General features: G+C 45.5%; 3 long non-coding RNA genes across 3 annotated transcripts; all 3 read left to right on the forward strand.

Annotated features, from left to right (window-relative positions):
• The first annotated feature begins 722 nt into the window (after positions 1 to 722).
• On the forward strand, positions 723 to 906 carry LOC117194488. Its single transcript, XR_004474843.1, has 2 exons — positions 723 to 762; positions 814 to 906. It is a non-coding gene; the product is annotated as an uncharacterized LOC117194488 (long non-coding RNA).
• Positions 907 to 1,445: 539 nt separating this feature from the next.
• Positions 1,446 to 2,183, forward strand: LOC117194487. The gene is made up of 3 exons (XR_004474842.1): positions 1,446 to 1,487; positions 1,804 to 2,087; positions 2,142 to 2,183. It is a non-coding gene; the product is annotated as an uncharacterized LOC117194487 (long non-coding RNA).
• Positions 2,184 to 12,516: 10,333 nt separating this feature from the next.
• Positions 12,517 to 12,794, forward strand: LOC117194789. Its single transcript, XR_004474923.1, has 2 exons — positions 12,517 to 12,556; positions 12,614 to 12,794. It is a non-coding gene; the product is annotated as an uncharacterized LOC117194789 (long non-coding RNA).
• The last annotated feature ends 3,063 nt before the right edge of the window (positions 12,795 to 15,857 follow it).

Here is a 15,857-nt window from a genome sequence, read left to right on the forward strand (position 1 = left end):
AGCGGGGACGACGCACGCGAAGTATGCTGAGCCTGTTACTCCGGTGCAGAATATTTCTGTTCTGATGATATCTCAGGATATTGAGGATATTGACAACAATATGAACGGTGATACGGAGGAGTCGGCCACAACTCAGGATATTGAGGATATTGACAATATGCACGGTGATACGGAGGAGTCGGCCACAACTCAGGATATTGAGGATATTGACAACAATATGAACGGTCATACGGAGGAGTCGGCCACAACTCACGATATTGAGGATATTGACAATATGCACGGTGATACGGAGGAGTCGTCCACAACTCAGGATATTGAGGATATTGACAACAATATGCACGTTCATACGGAGGAGTCGGCCCAACTCACGATATTGAGGAGAATATTGAAAACATTTCTGACAATATTCAGAATATTTCTGATTATACAGTCAATGATATGGAGTGTACTATTTCTGATGAAATATATGATTCGTCTGAGCCAGTGCACCACGTGGAGGAGAAGCAGGAGCAGGAGGTTCGGGAGGATCTGGACTAAGTAAAATTTAAAAAAAATACATATAATAACTTCTTAATTCTCCAGACATGTTTACTGAAGACATTCTTAGTACTGAAAGTGGAAAGGACAATTTGAAAACACCGATTTCCCCTAAGGCTTCGCCCCCCGTGCATGGCTGCAAGTGAAAACTATGCGGCAAAATGATTGGAAGGTTGAGCACCTTGGGAAACCACGTAATGAACCAACATTACACAGCAATAAGAGGTATGGTTTCAAGGAATTCGAAGACAATGCAAAATTGCTGCCGTTTTTAAGGAAAAAAAAAGTGACCATGTTAAGACTATCAGAGGAAACTGGGGTGCCGGCCGAGTATTTGAGGGCGATAGTCATGTGCAGCGATGACTATAAGAAAATTGGGTGCAGCTTGTGGGCCGCCAAGACGGATGCAGAGAAGCTGAAGGACATCAACCAATAACTGTTTCGTTTTTTAATTTTAATATTTGATTTGGCTTGAGTAGACTGATCCAGAGAAGCTGAAGGACATCAACCAATAACTGTTTCGTTTTTTAATTTTAATATTTGATTTGAGTAGAAAAACTCGCCTGTTATTCGTAAATGTAACGACTGAAAATAAACTTATTGACAAAAAAGGGAGGAGTATTTATATTGTGTGGGCGCCTTTGGGCCAAGAAATCATCAAAGTTATTCACGTCGCACAGTTTGGGAAAAAACTGGACTGGAGTGGAGTCGACTGGAGGGACTGCAATGACACTTGCCGGCTGGCGGCCTCTTGGAAATTTTAAGCCTCGTTAAGCTTCTGGTCAACCGCCTGGCTGGTCTGCTTGAGCGCTCCATCGAATGGATTAACCTTCGCTCTGGATATACTGGATGCCCTTTTGGATTACAGGACTACCCTCTTTAGCGCCTTTGAATGGATAAACAAAGTGCATGTCCTACATGGATTACAGCCGTATAGCGCATCATAAAAGGTAAGAAAAAGCCACAAATTGAATGCCGAACACAGCAAATGCTTAACCCATGACACCACCAAAAGGGGGAGAGGGAGTAGAGGGGGATGAGTGCCCCCTATTAATCCTAAGTGCTTCCTGTGATTTTATGTAAATTTGTACACGGGGAACAGAGGACTCCAAAGAGACCTCTCGAGCAGAAATTCAATGTACAAATGACAGGTTGGCTGTGACACAAAACAGCAGCTTAAGGAAGATGTAAAGCCAAGCAAAAATATACCCCCCACCCCCCTCCACCACTACCCTTAACCCTTAACCCTTAACTCCTTAATCCCAGAATGGTAGCCAACATTTCGGCCACACCAAGGAGTATGGTGGCATGGTATTTATCGCAAGTCCTATCCCAAACCAACAAAGCCGATCAACTATTGCAATTCGCAGCTCTGCCCAGGGAAAGTACGTCACCTGACCTGTGATTCGAAACACAACATCGAAGTGGGCCCTGAACTATCACTTGGAGCCGTTCAGAACTGGCTCTGGAAATCATTCAGTACGAATATCTGGAGAGAGCGGCACAACACAGAGAACGGCAGCAAATATCGAAATCACAGGGAACATAAAGTAAATAAAAATACAAATACAAAACAAAGCCCATGAACGAATATTTCCTCACAGGTGCTGGAATAAGATGAATCCAACTATTAACAATCCACGTTCCCCATTCACCCGCTCGCGGGGTATTTTCGGATCCATGGGATCCTTCGTCTTTACCGACCAGCAGCAGCAGCAGCAGCAGCAGCCGGGGCTGCAGGTCCCCCCCCGAAGGTTCCGCCGACAAGAATGGACTCAATGCGATGCCCTTCCTAGGCCAAATCCACACCAGTCCTCTGCTGTCCCGCCCAATGGGTCCAATAGGTCACGCTCACCCCCCCACCTTCCCTCCGATGGGGGATTCAGATGGGTGAGCGGCAGCAGCCCAGACTCCCCTTACCCCCAGGACATAACTTACCCCCGGCTCCCCTGCAGATTCAATGCTGTGCCACAGATGGCTTCGATGGGACCACCGCCCGTGTTGAGCTCCCTCTGGACAGGCGGCGCTTCTCCGGACAGCCGCGGAGACTACTACGACGACCCCACGAAGAGTACTCCGACTGCCGCTACGAGGGCGACTACGAGGGCGACTACTCGATGCCCACCGAGGAGGACCAAGAGGAGGAGTCGTGCTCCTGTCAGAGCCAGACCTGTCAGAGCCAGAGCGAGTTCAGCTCGATAGAGCGCACCGAGGCGGACTCGGAGTGGGAGGAGCTCTCCGACGGCCTTTCCCCCAGGGTCTCCCCGCTGGAGTCCCTCGGCGCAGTCGTGCTCTCCACAATGCAGCCGGAGCACCGTCAGCGCATGGTGGCCTTGTAGCACCTCGTCTTGGAGACCGCTGTGGTCAAGGTCGTGCTGCTGGTGCTGCAACTGCTGTGCTGCGCGGTGTTCTGGCTGGTCGAGAAGACCGTGGGCTTCAACGAAACCGTCGGCTCGAAGCGCCACCGATTGTGGAACAGCAAGTTCAAGCTGTGCACCATCCAGCGCCAGTTGCTGTGGCGCATGGCCAATGCCCGGGGCGACGAGACGCTCGTCTTCTTTGCCGTGCTCATGACCACGCCCTGGCTGTTCTCCCTCAGCCTCTTGGGATTCGTCCTGTCCCTGGCGGCGCTCCTGAAGAAGACCGTCGAGCAGCTGGTGTTCCAGATACGCCTGCACCTCGTGCTCTAGGGGCAGCCATCGAGCAGAAAGCAGCAAGCAGTATCCAATCACATACTGACAGAAGACACACGGCCACACGCCCGACACTCCACCCCTCCCCTCAGAGATGTTTGCACTTCCATTTGGGCATCTATTTTCGTTGATGCTGGCATCGCAATACACGGAATCGTCTCTCCGTTTTTGGCCGCAATGAAAATAGATACCGAAATATTCGAAATTCAAAGTCAATTCCCACGAGAGAGAGCGAGACAGGCCTTCTTTTGGTTTACGGCCTTTCTTTCTTCTGCCTTTGGCATCGCCCACTTCACTCTCTTTATTTGCTTGCATTAAATTGGCAATAATATGAACTCGCCTTCTCTTTCTGCTTAGTAGTATTCCCCTGTCGACGATAGCCCGCATCCTCTGCGTTCCAGAATCTGAGGAAGTTTCCAGCGGGGGCTACTGGCGTGCATCAGCCGTCGAGTAGATTGAATGGGAACGCTGCCAGCATATATGTACTATGTGTGTGTGTGCCCAACTAACGCAGACAATTGCGTTCTAGAATGAAATATTAATTCATTGGATACGCACACACAGATCCCCCTTCATCGCTCTCTGTTTCCCTCGGAGGGTGGCAGGGTACTGGGTGTCTACGCTGCTCGGCGCTGGCCTGTATCTAATCGCGCCTGCCTTGCTGTGTACCCACTGTAGATGCATATGTACATACAGTTGTTAATCAATGTCCGTTGATTGTCGCATCGTTGCTTGGAAGGGGAATCCCCCTAATATTAAAGCTGGGATCCTATGCCAGAGCAGAGCGCAATACTTTTCATATCCCACCTTGGGTTTCCTTAACCAATCCCATAACTTTCGACATTGACAATGGGGCTTCATCAGCATTCGTTCGCTCACAGTCATTATCATAATGACGATGATAATGATAATAATGTGCATGTGTGTGGTGTGTTACTCTCGTTTAGGCCCTGAGCTCAAAAGTGCAATGCACGGCAGAAAAATCAACACGAGCTGATTCAAGGGGTAAAGATATGTATGTTTGGCACACCGAAGTGCCGACACTCTTTCAATTCAAGCTTGTTCACAGCCCAGCGATTCGCAAATGCGGCCAATGAGTATGTGTTGTGAGTATATAACAGCCCATCCGATCCGATCAGGCGATTCATCAGTGAAGATTTTCTCTCCTTTCGCTTTTCTGCCTAGTGGGGTCCCAAGTGTGGGAAAAGCCACGAGGGCGTGAAACTCAAGAAAAGCATGAAGAAAATTACGATTGAACCGGTGACTAGCTCATGGTCTTCCTCGAGCGAACCGACTGCCTTTGTTCAACTGGGACGATGAGGTCTGAGCGTGTCCATCTCGGCCAGTGAGAACTTGCTCGTAGCGGGTCAGCAGATTGGTGCGGACAATGGCGCCGTTCAGTTCCGCCTGGGCCTTGATGGCCTGTGGGAAAAGAGAGGGGAGAAAACAGTTGGATAAAGCCGAGGAAGAAAAGGAAATATAAACCCATCTGAGTATCGCTGACAGCCAGACCATTCAGGAGATTGAACAGCACAATGGTCATGAAGAACACAAAGAGCAGGAAGATCAGGTAAGTGTAGACGCTGTCAAACTTTATGTCACCGGCATCAAATTCTCCCGTGAGCATCACAATCGTCTTGATGAGCGCCTCGATGGGCACGGAGAATGTGTTGAAGTGACCATCATCTTCTCCCTCCTTTGCTGGCTCTGGCGTGCTGTCCTTCGGAGAGGAGGAATCCACCTGGGGCTTGCCAAACAGTATGTAGAAGCACAGACTAAACGTAAGCACAAAGATCGAGTAGAGAGCAAAGCTCTTGATGAAGCTGCTGGAGACGGCGCGCAGCATGAGCATGTGCGTCGAAATTGAGAGTACTGGCAGGGAGCCAACCAGCAGGCAGAACCCCCCGGACACCAGCAGAATGGTGAAGACGGCCAGTATGCGCTGCGTCTCCTTGTCGTAGCTGGCTTCCATGCAGGTTAGGATCGACAAGACAATGAGAGCCACCTCCATCAGGTTCGTGATGGACCTGAAGTACAGCAGCGGCGACATGGCAAGCTGTATGACCTCTCGGATCATGAGATACACAATCCCTATCCAAGAGAACAGGCCGAAGAGGGCAGTCAGGCCCGTGTGGTCGCTTTCGTGGAACTTAAGGAGCGTATGCGTGATAATGGAGGCAGTGAAGAGAGAGAAAAGTAGAAAGTTCAGATAGAAGATCACCGAGAGGCGGTGCCACTTGAGGAAGAGGAAACTCGAGATTAGCGGGTGCTGCAGCAGGTAACGCAGCTCCTTGGAATCGGCGATGTATGCGATTGGAGTCATCTCGTCCTCCAATTGGTGAGGATGGCCAATGCTCCGCTTGTCCGACTGCCCGGGCTCTCGCTGGCGTCTCATCAGATTCTTGTAGTTGATGATGATCTCGAAACTCTGGTCACCGGGCTTCTCCCCGTTGGTGGTGATGCAGGAATCGAAGTGCTCCTCCAGCACTTTCGGGTCCATCTCCTGTATGGGAAGATCTCCGAACGCGCTTCTCGCCCCGATGTACGCTCCCTGCCGTAAAAGCTCCTGTGCCACCTTTGTGTTGCGATACTTGACCGCATAGGAGAGTGGCACCAGGCCAGCCTTGTCCGCCTCATTGATGTCCACACGATCGCTCTCGAGCAGCAGCTGGAAGCAGCGCTGGTGGTCACAGAAGTCGTCCAGCGGCTGCTCACCCAGGCGACTGATAACCGCGTTCAGCAGATTGGAATGCGATGTCAGCCTCAGCTGCGGATGCTTCAACAACTTCTCTAGCGCCCTGTGGTTGCCCCAGATTATGGCCAACTCCACGGGGCTGATGTCGCTCAATTTTGAAGGATTAATGTTGATGCCCGTCTCGAGGATGGCCTCAAAGGCTCGCTGCTTGCCCCGCTTGATACTCTGCGCCAGCAGGGACTGATACTCCTCCTGGTTGGCATTGCATTGGTTGTCTGCGTTTCCGCTGACGTTCTGGTGGTACTCCGCGAACTGTTGCTCGAACTGGTTCTCGTCTCCGTCCCGATTAGCGAGGGCTGCGCTCAACTGGCCCTGCGGATCGATGAAACCGCAGTTGTTAGAGCTCATTCTGCTGTCTGCAAAGAGTCAAGTGAGAATGGGGAGGATGAGCTATGTCTATGTGGGCTTTCGTTAATCTTATGCCAGAACCCGCATTGTTAGAGCTCTGCTCTGGTCAATGGAGGGAGGTCTGACCCAACAGACGGTTTCTGTACAGACCTTGAAATGGCCGAAAGAAAAGCATGAGAGTGGACCGACCCCCGCAACAAACGGTATTTGACAACGCTTCATGCTACGATGATTTTCACACAAATGACTGTCTGTCCATGGAGCTGGCCAGCAGCTTGAGGCAGAGCCACAGTCAGAGCCACAGTCACAGCCACATCCGCAGCCGAAAGCTACCCCACAGGTTTCTCGAAAAATAAAAACCAAATCTTCGTTTTGGGGGCAATTAGAGAAAGCGTCTTTAAGTGGTTTTTGTGGTACCCGAACTACAGACTTAATTTGCCCTCCCGTGTAGTTATTAAATTATAACAATCCAACTGAAGACAAGGTAAGACAAAGCCTGAGAAGTACTCAGGGAGTGGCTTGATTGTTCAAAGTGATCTACAAATTTGAATCAAGTTTGGTGTTCGATCTCGCTCGCCGTTTGGTATATCAAAATTTAACGATCATAAAGAATAATCATAAAATAATCGACACATCAATATCAATTAGCAATCAATTGGTTACGCTTTATGCTTTGAATACTTTTCCGAATGGAGCTTTAGATAAAGCCCTGGGCAGTGCTAAAATCTTGCGATTTATAGGCGGCTCTTTTCGTAAATTTCAAGGCGGCTTCTTCTGTGGGATCTGATCCCTCCAGCCGTCAGCTCAACGTCTTCTCCGCTCTGTTGTGTTCTGTTCTGTTCTGTTCCGTTCTGTCTGCTGTCTGCTTTGATGCTTGAAATGTGTGAGGAATCGGCTAATCCACATGAGACCTGGCTAATTTGAGTATTCCCCCACTGATTGTTTATCAATAGCCTACGAATTGGGAATCAGGAAACATCGTCTTCTCTTTTGTAGGTAGCTCTTCGGCTAATGTTGCTTTAGTATGCAAACAAATTGAGGATTATAAATGACGCCCCTGGGGTCAAAATTTGTCGTTGATAAGATAAACAGAATCGCACAATCACCTTCCTTAATTGGCCCTTTATTTGATATTTTCTTGTCTCCCATCTTAACCTCTTCCCCATTCTGGTATTTGTTTTTCCACCTGAGTACGAGTATTTGCCCAAGCAATTGACAAACAACTTCATTGTTTGTCCAAGCTGAAGCTCGACCCAAAGTCTTACTAAGACATCGGTTGACAGAATGGCGTAATATCACAATAATTAACAGAAAACTTAACAGCAAACGATTTCAAAAGTGAGCAACGCCTCTCTCAGTCGCATCTGACCCTAGCAATTAAGAGCACTACTTTCAGAAATATTGATGTAGTCAAGGTAATCTATATAATAAATTGCCCTTAAACTCTTAAACATTTGCTTCATCTACGGAAACCAGTCGAAATCACAGAGTATATGGAGTCTGGAGTGGAATTTTATTCCCCCTTCTCTTGCAGCTCACATATGTATATACTATAACACTGGTAAAAAAAAAGTACTCGTATCACTCTGGAATTTGAGAATAAAGTGTGTCACAGAGGAAAGGGAGTCCAACGACATTATTACTAGTTTTAAAAGAAAAATAATAATGAGATTATCTTCATTCGCGATTCGAAAACTGTTTCGACTTCTCATTTTTTTCTTTGAGTGAATTTATATTTATAAACCTTTCAGCCCTGTTCTTCTTTCTGTCTGTGGGAACATCTGGAATTTGGAGACTGAGAGAGCTGGAGCCTAGGAAATTGCCCAACAAAATTGGCTCTGAGTTGCACACCGAATCCTCTACTAAAGTTCTTTGTGTTGGTGCAGCTGCAAAAGTGAAATCAGCAAATGACAACACTTCGGAAAGAGTAAGTAGAATGGGGACAGACGTGATTAATGTAAAGTTTTTAACGCGATAAGCTGAATATGTATATGTCCAGCTGCACAGGATCAGCCGCGTTTCTCCGATCGTCTGTCAATAATTTATACTATATACGTACTGTCTTACACTGCTATAACATTCTCACATGATATTTTACCATACCCTTCCCGAATACGTGATGTGATCAGATCGAGAAACCCTCTAGCTGCGTGGGAGGAGGAGAGCAGAGTAAACACTAAACTAAATTGCTTGTCCATAAAGTCTGTTTTTTGGCAAACTGTGCTTGGATTGTTTATCCAATTTATGTCAGAAGGAATCGTTTCCGACCCCATTAAGTATATATATTCTTGATCAGATTCAATAGCCGAGTCGATTGAGCCCTGTCTGTCTGTCCGTCCGTCCGTTTGTCCGTCCCCTTCAGCGCCTAATGCTCATAGACTATAGGAGCTAGAGCAACGATGGTTTGGATCCAGACTTCTGTGATATGTCACTGCTACAAGAATATTTCAAAACTTCGCCACACCCCCTTCCGCCCCCGCAAAGGACGAAAATCTGTGGCATCCACAAATCTCAGAGACTTAAGGCTAGAGTAACCAAATTTGGTGTCCGCACTTCTGTTAGATCTCACTATAAAACGTATATCTCAGAATTTCGCCCCACCCCCTTCCGCCCCCACAAAGAACGTAAGTCTGTTGCATCCACAATATTGCAGATTCGAGAAAACTAAAAACGCAAAATCATAGATAATGACCATATCTATCAGAATGCTGAATCTGGATCAGATCGGATCATTTTTGTAGCCAAAAGCAAGATATCAAATTGCAGTATCGGGTATATATGTAGAGTTGCGTTCTCCGCAGCAACTCCCAACGTTCCCCCTCGTTTTTTTTATGCATTCTCAGCGTTTTGCTGCACTTAATGAACAACAGGCGATGGTCTGGCCCGAGACGCTTTGTTTACACTTGGCATTAAAACTGGAAAAACAAAGGGAAATAACCAAAAATTCTAGTATGAAGAAAAAAGTACTCGGGTGTGGCAGAAAAAAACTACAATCTTGATCTACAAATGAAGTTTTTTTACAGTGAAATATATACTTGACTTGTAGTGAAACGCAGCCCCGAAATTTTCATTATAAAAACTTCGTAATTAAGATGAATGCGTGAGGAGATGGGGCTGGAGCTGAGACCAAGCATGACTTCATGCTGAACCGCCTCCGAGTGGCATCCGCAGATAAAAAGCAACAAAATATAGTTGTATACAAGAAATGTTTAGCTGGCACCGAAATACGGACAGCTCACAAACACATGGACACATGCTTAACTTAACTAAAGTGGATACACACACATGCATCGCATGTACATGCTCTATATTGGGTATATACATATGTACTACTCGTACTCGCTGTGCACTTCATAAACAATTGGCTGGCCTACATCATGTACTCGTACAACACACAACAAAAGATTTGAGGGGGTGTGTGTGGAGTGGGAGAATTGGGGGGGATGTCAGTCAGTGCCCCGCACGTTTCGATAATTTCGAATAATTTAATTAAGCCCAGACGAGGCGGCAATACTGGGACTTTCACGATTCTCCCCGGAACTTCCAAAAGCCCTGAAAATGGCAAGATTTTCAAAAAAAAATTGATTAAAGATCACTTTGATTTAGCACCCCTTGTGTCCCGCTAAAAGTAGAAAACGAATAAACAAAAGCTTTGTGGGCGGAGCCAGATCGGCAATCCAGCCAACGATTTAGGTAGTAGTCGTATATGGGGAGGGAGGGAAACTGAGACCTGGTCGCTCGACTCTCCACATATCGCCTAATCGATGGATTATTTAATCGTAATTGGTAATAAGAAATGCAATTTCAGCTCTCGGTACATGTGTAATGTGGTATGTGAGGACGGAAGCACTCGACGCCAAAAGTCCATGCAAATGAAGCGAGGCTTGGATTACTCCCGAACCCGATTGGGTAAACATGGAACTGGACTCCGTTTACTGCTGTTGCACACTATCTGAGGGGATCGACTGACGGTCAGGCACGATTATTTCGTTTATTTCTTATTTATTTTCTTTTCTTGAAAGAAACAATAGACACTTGAGAAAACGAGCCACATTCGGCGTTTCCTTTTAGGGCATCAAAAAAGTGATCGTGACCATTGCCGGCCCACATTCGAAAATCGTTTTTCAAAAACTCTCGTTCGTTCTGGCGATGATGTCACAGTTTGAGTGTGTATATATAAAGTTTATATATTCTTGATCAGCATCAATAACCGAGTCGATTGAGCCCTGTCTGTCTGTCCGTCCGTCCGTCTGTCCGTCCCCTTCAGCGCCTAATGCTCATAGACTATAGGAGCTAGAGCAACGATGGTTTGGATCCAGACTTCTGTGATATGTCACTGCTACAAGAATATTTCAAAACTTCGCCCCACCCCCTTCCGCCCCCACAAAGAACGAAAATCTGTTGCATCCACAATATTGCAGATTCGAGAAAACTAAAAACGCAAAATCATAGATAACGACCATATCTATCAGATTGCTGAATCTGGTTTAGATCAGATAATTTTTATAGCCAAAAGAAACAAATCAATTTGCAGTGGCTACGCAGCGCCCGACGTCACGCTCAGACTGATTTTCTGTAGAGGCGTCTGCCGGAGGAGAGCCATACTGACTTAGTATCGGGTATAACTGTAGAGTTGCGGTGTCCGCAGCAACTCACAACGTTCCCCCTCGTATATGATTCTGCGTTTTTAGTTTAGTTTTTTTTTTAGTTTTGCCGCATGGTTTGCATAAATTTCCATTTGGATTTCCATTGCCATTGCCATTGACTGCCTCGTTAGCTAGCCCCTTAGACCCATCAACTTTTTATTGATTTGATCCGATACGCTACGCTCCTCAGCTTAGCTAAAGATTAATTTATAAAACAAAAGATATACAAAAAGAGTAATAAAAGAGTAACGAACAAGATTAAGAACCATTAACCATAATATGTGCGTAAACAACACACACATTTTGAACCGAATCATATCAAATGCAAAAAAAAACAAAACGAAAACAGAAAACAGAAAACCAATTAAAGATAATAAAACTATTATAACGATCTTTTCGTTAGAAAATTCAAGAATGCATAAATCTAACATTTTCAATTACAAAATATTTACTCTGGTACAAAATGGTACATACAGTAAAGATATTCGTTTATACAATATTTACTGTCTATATAACCATTATATACTACTTACTTACTGACAACAAATTATTAAGGGTTTTGTTCAATTTCATTATTCGTATGTTAATAAAAACAATTTCAGACTAACTTAAACTTACAGTCTGCTCTGAATACGGGCTAAATGCTAGTGCTGTGCTAGTTGATTATTACTCGTACAATAAATACTATAGCTTAGAGCCATCCTGCGTCCCTGGTCACCGGTGGATCAAGCCGTCAGAACAACAAAATCAATCAAACAACAACAATCAATTCAAAAATCAATCAAACAACAAACAAAAATTGAACACTACAGCTAAAAAATCATGTACAGGCTTCTACAGCTGAAAATCTTGTACAGGCTGAAATATTCTACATTCTACAGCTGAAAATCTTGTACAGGCTGAAAATATTCTACATTCTACAGCTGAAAATCTTGTACAGGCTTCTATAGCTGATAATCTTGTACAGGCTGAAATATTCTACATTCTACAGCTGAAAATCTTGTACAGGCTGAAAATATTCTACATTCTACCATGACGTTGTCGTTCGGTGGAGCCCAAGTTTGCGACATAAGTGCAGCAGGAGTGATTAATTTGTACTTTTTTTTCTGGACCATCAACGTAAGGGTAAGTAAATTAGTTACATTTATATTATATTCTTCTAATAATGTATTCCATTCAGCGGGGACGACGCACGCGAAGTATGCTGAGCCTGTTACTCCGGTGCAGAATATTTCTGTTCTGATGATATCTCAGGATATTGAGGATATTGACAACAATATGAACGGTGATACGGAGGAGTCGGCCACAACTCAGGATATTGAGGATATTGACAATATGCACGGTGATACGGAGGAGTCGGCCACAACTCAGGATATTGAGGATATTGACAACAATATTGACAACTCACGATATTGAGGAGAATATTGACAACATTTCTGACAATATTCACAATATTTCTGATTATACAGTCAATGATATGGAGTGTACTATTTCTGATGAAATATATGATTCGTCTGAGCCAGTGCACCACGTGGCGGAGAAGCAGGAGCAGGAGGTTCGGGAGGATCCGGACTTAAGTAAGTAAATAAGTAAAATTAAAAAAAAATACATATAATAACTTTTTAATTCTCCAGACATGTTTACTGAAGACATTCTTAGTACTGAAAGTGGAAAGGACAATTTGAAAACACCGATTTCCCCTAAGGCTTCGCCCCTCGTGCATGGCTGCAAGTGCAAACTATGCGGCAAAATGATTGGAAGGTTGAGCACCTTGGGAAACCACGTAATGAACCAACATTACACAGCAATAAGAGGTATGGTTTCAAGGAATTTGAAGACAATGCAAAAAATTGCTGCCGTTTTTAAGGAAAAAAAAAGTGACCATGTTAAAACTATGAGAGGAAACTGGGGTGCCGGCCGAGTATTTGAGGGCGATAGTCATGTGCAGCGATGACTATAAAAAAATTGGGTGCCGCTTGTGGGCCGCCAAGACGGATGCAGAGAAGCTGAAGGACATCAACCAATAACTGTTTCGTTTTTATACCCGATACTCAAAATGAGTATTGGGGTATATTAGATTTGTGGTAAAAGTGGATGTGTGTAACGTCCAGAAGGAATCGTTTCCGACCCCAAAGTATATATATTCTTGATCAGCATCAATCGCCGAGTCGATTGAGCCATGTCTGTCTGTCCGTCTGTCCGTCCGTCCGTCTGTCCGTCTGTCCGTCCCCTTCAGCGCCTAGTGCTCAAAGACTATAAAAGCTATAGCAACGATGTTTTGGATCCAGACTTCTGTGATATGTCACTGCTACAAGAAAATTTCAAAACTTTGCACCGCCTACTTCCGCCCCCGCAAAGGACGAAAATCTGGGGCATCCACAAATCTCAGAGACTATTAACGCTAGAGTAACCAAATTTAGTATCCGCACTCCTGTTAGATCTCACTATAAAACGTATATCTCAAAATTTCGTCTTACCCCCTTCCGCCCACACAAAGGACGAAAATCTGTTGCATCCACAATATTGCAGATTTGAGAAAACTAAAAACGCAAAATCATAGATAATGACCATATCTATCAGATTGCTGAACCTGGATCAGATCGGATCATTTTTGTAGCCAAAAGCAAGAAATCAATTTGCAGTATCGGGTATATATGTAGAGTTGCGGTCTCCGCAGCAACTCACAACGTTCCCCCTCGTTTTTTTATGCATTCTCAGCGTTTTACTGCACTTAATGAACAACAGGCGATAGTCTGGCCCGAGACGCTTTGTTTACACTTGGCATTAAAACTGGAAAAACAAAGGGAAATAACCAAAAATTCTAGTATGAAGAAAAAAAGTACTCGGGTGTGGCAGAAAAAAACTACAATCTTGATCTACAAATGAAGTTTTTTTACAGTGAAATATATACTTGACTTGTAGTGAAACGCAGCCCCGAAATTGTCATCATAAAAACTTCGTAAATAAGATGAATGCGTGAGGAGATGGAGCTGGAACTGAGACCAAGCATGACTTCATGCTGAACCGCCTCCGAGTGGCATCCGCAGATAAAAAGCAACAAAATATAGTTGTATACAAGAAATGTTTAGCTGGCACCGAAATACGGACAGCTCACAAACACATGGACACATGCTTAACTTAACTAAAGTGGATACACACACATGCATCGCATATACATGCTCTATATTGGGTATATACATATGTACTACTCGTACTCGCTGTGCACTTCATAAACAATTGGCTGGCCTACATCATGTACTCGTAGAACACACAACAAAAGATTTGAGGGGGTGTGTGTGGAGTGGACTGCGACCGATATGGACTGCGAAGCAATTGACGAAGAACATGACGACGAATGGACCGACCACGATCCATTTGACGATTTGGAGGGTCTGGGCCAAGTGTGGAGGGCCCAAATCGCCAGCGCACGCGAAAGCATGCGCTCGGGCGGCGACTATTGATGTGCCCAATCGGCGATTCAGAGACAGCCACTGCAACAAAGAAAGGCAGTCAATACACGACAACACGAAAAACGGCCAAAACACACGAAATCCACACTTACCTGCCAATACACAGACAGAGCTGACCAACAAGAAGCTGCCTCGCCATCAACATAAACAATTTCCTGCCAAATGGGAGGAAAAGGAGGCCCCTAATGATGACGCTGCTACCACACCATCACAATGACGTCACGCAACTCAGAACCAACAGCTGCCATTCCAAACGACGACGCAGATGCTGGCGTCTGTTGCTGCTCCACTGGGTCACACCCGTTTCTCATGCCATTATGTGAGGGCGGGATGGCCCGGTGTTGAGCCGCCGGACGCCAGCAAATCCTGCAAAGGAAGAAGAACCAGGAGAGAGGCTGCCGATAAAAGCACACAAAATACTCACCTGCAGTTCTTACGCCAACACAAACCAGACAAGGGTCGCCAGCAACAACATCCAAATTGACGACAGGCACCTGTAAGTAAACACGAATTAAATCCACACGCCACAACAAACACCTCCTCACCTGGGTGGCCGGACCAGCAGCCATCCAAAACGCAACTACAAATTGACGACGAACGTGGCCGAGGAGGCCAGGCCAATCCACCTGACAACGCATCCTGGTGGCCGGACCAGCAGCCACTTGGATGCGGCCAATAACATGACTCGTTGGCATCACAGCCCGATGCCAACGCCAACACAAGGACAATGCAGTCGGGTGGCCGGACCAGTGCCACTCGAGTGCAGCAGCCAACACCAACCAACGACAGATGCAACGTGGGCGGCCGGACCAGAGCCGCTCGCCATCTCCAACTTTTGCCCACGATGCACGCCATCTCCAAGTCCAGCCATCGCCACTAAATATCCCAGATGGTGCCACTAATCCTGCACAGGGGGACAACAGAGCCGGCCGGTATGCGGCGCAATGTTCTGCATTGCGTTTGCCATGCCGGCCGGTGCTTCGTTGTAGTTGTCCTCCTGTTAAAAATAGACGATATTTAAGTATGTTTATTGTTGTGTAAATGTATTGTAATTATTGTTTGTTTTAACCTTGTATATATCTCTGTAGTTTTGTAGTCCTTATTTGTAGTAATTGTAGATAGATTGTCCTTAGCTGTAATGTAATTTAATTAATTTTAGTTATTTATTTTAGCATAATTACCTTTCTTTCTTCTTCTTCTTTCCCAACTATCACCCATTCCCAAATACCTAACAAGTGGTAACGCCATTAATGACCCAAAAATACCACGCCAATTAGAAAAATACCCGAGCCGATAACACACCAAAAAAGCTAATTCAAATTGCATTTCTCAATGCCAGTGTGTTATCGGCCGCCAACTTCGGCAATTATGCCCAGCCAATTCTTCCAAATGAGGCTGAGCAGGATTA

The sequence above is a fragment of the Drosophila miranda genome (genome assembly GCF_003369915.1).
Source record: "Drosophila miranda strain MSH22 chromosome Y unlocalized genomic scaffold, D.miranda_PacBio2.1 Contig_Y3_pilon, whole genome shotgun sequence".
NCBI classification, from domain to species: domain Eukaryota; kingdom Metazoa; phylum Arthropoda; class Insecta; order Diptera; family Drosophilidae; genus Drosophila; species Drosophila miranda.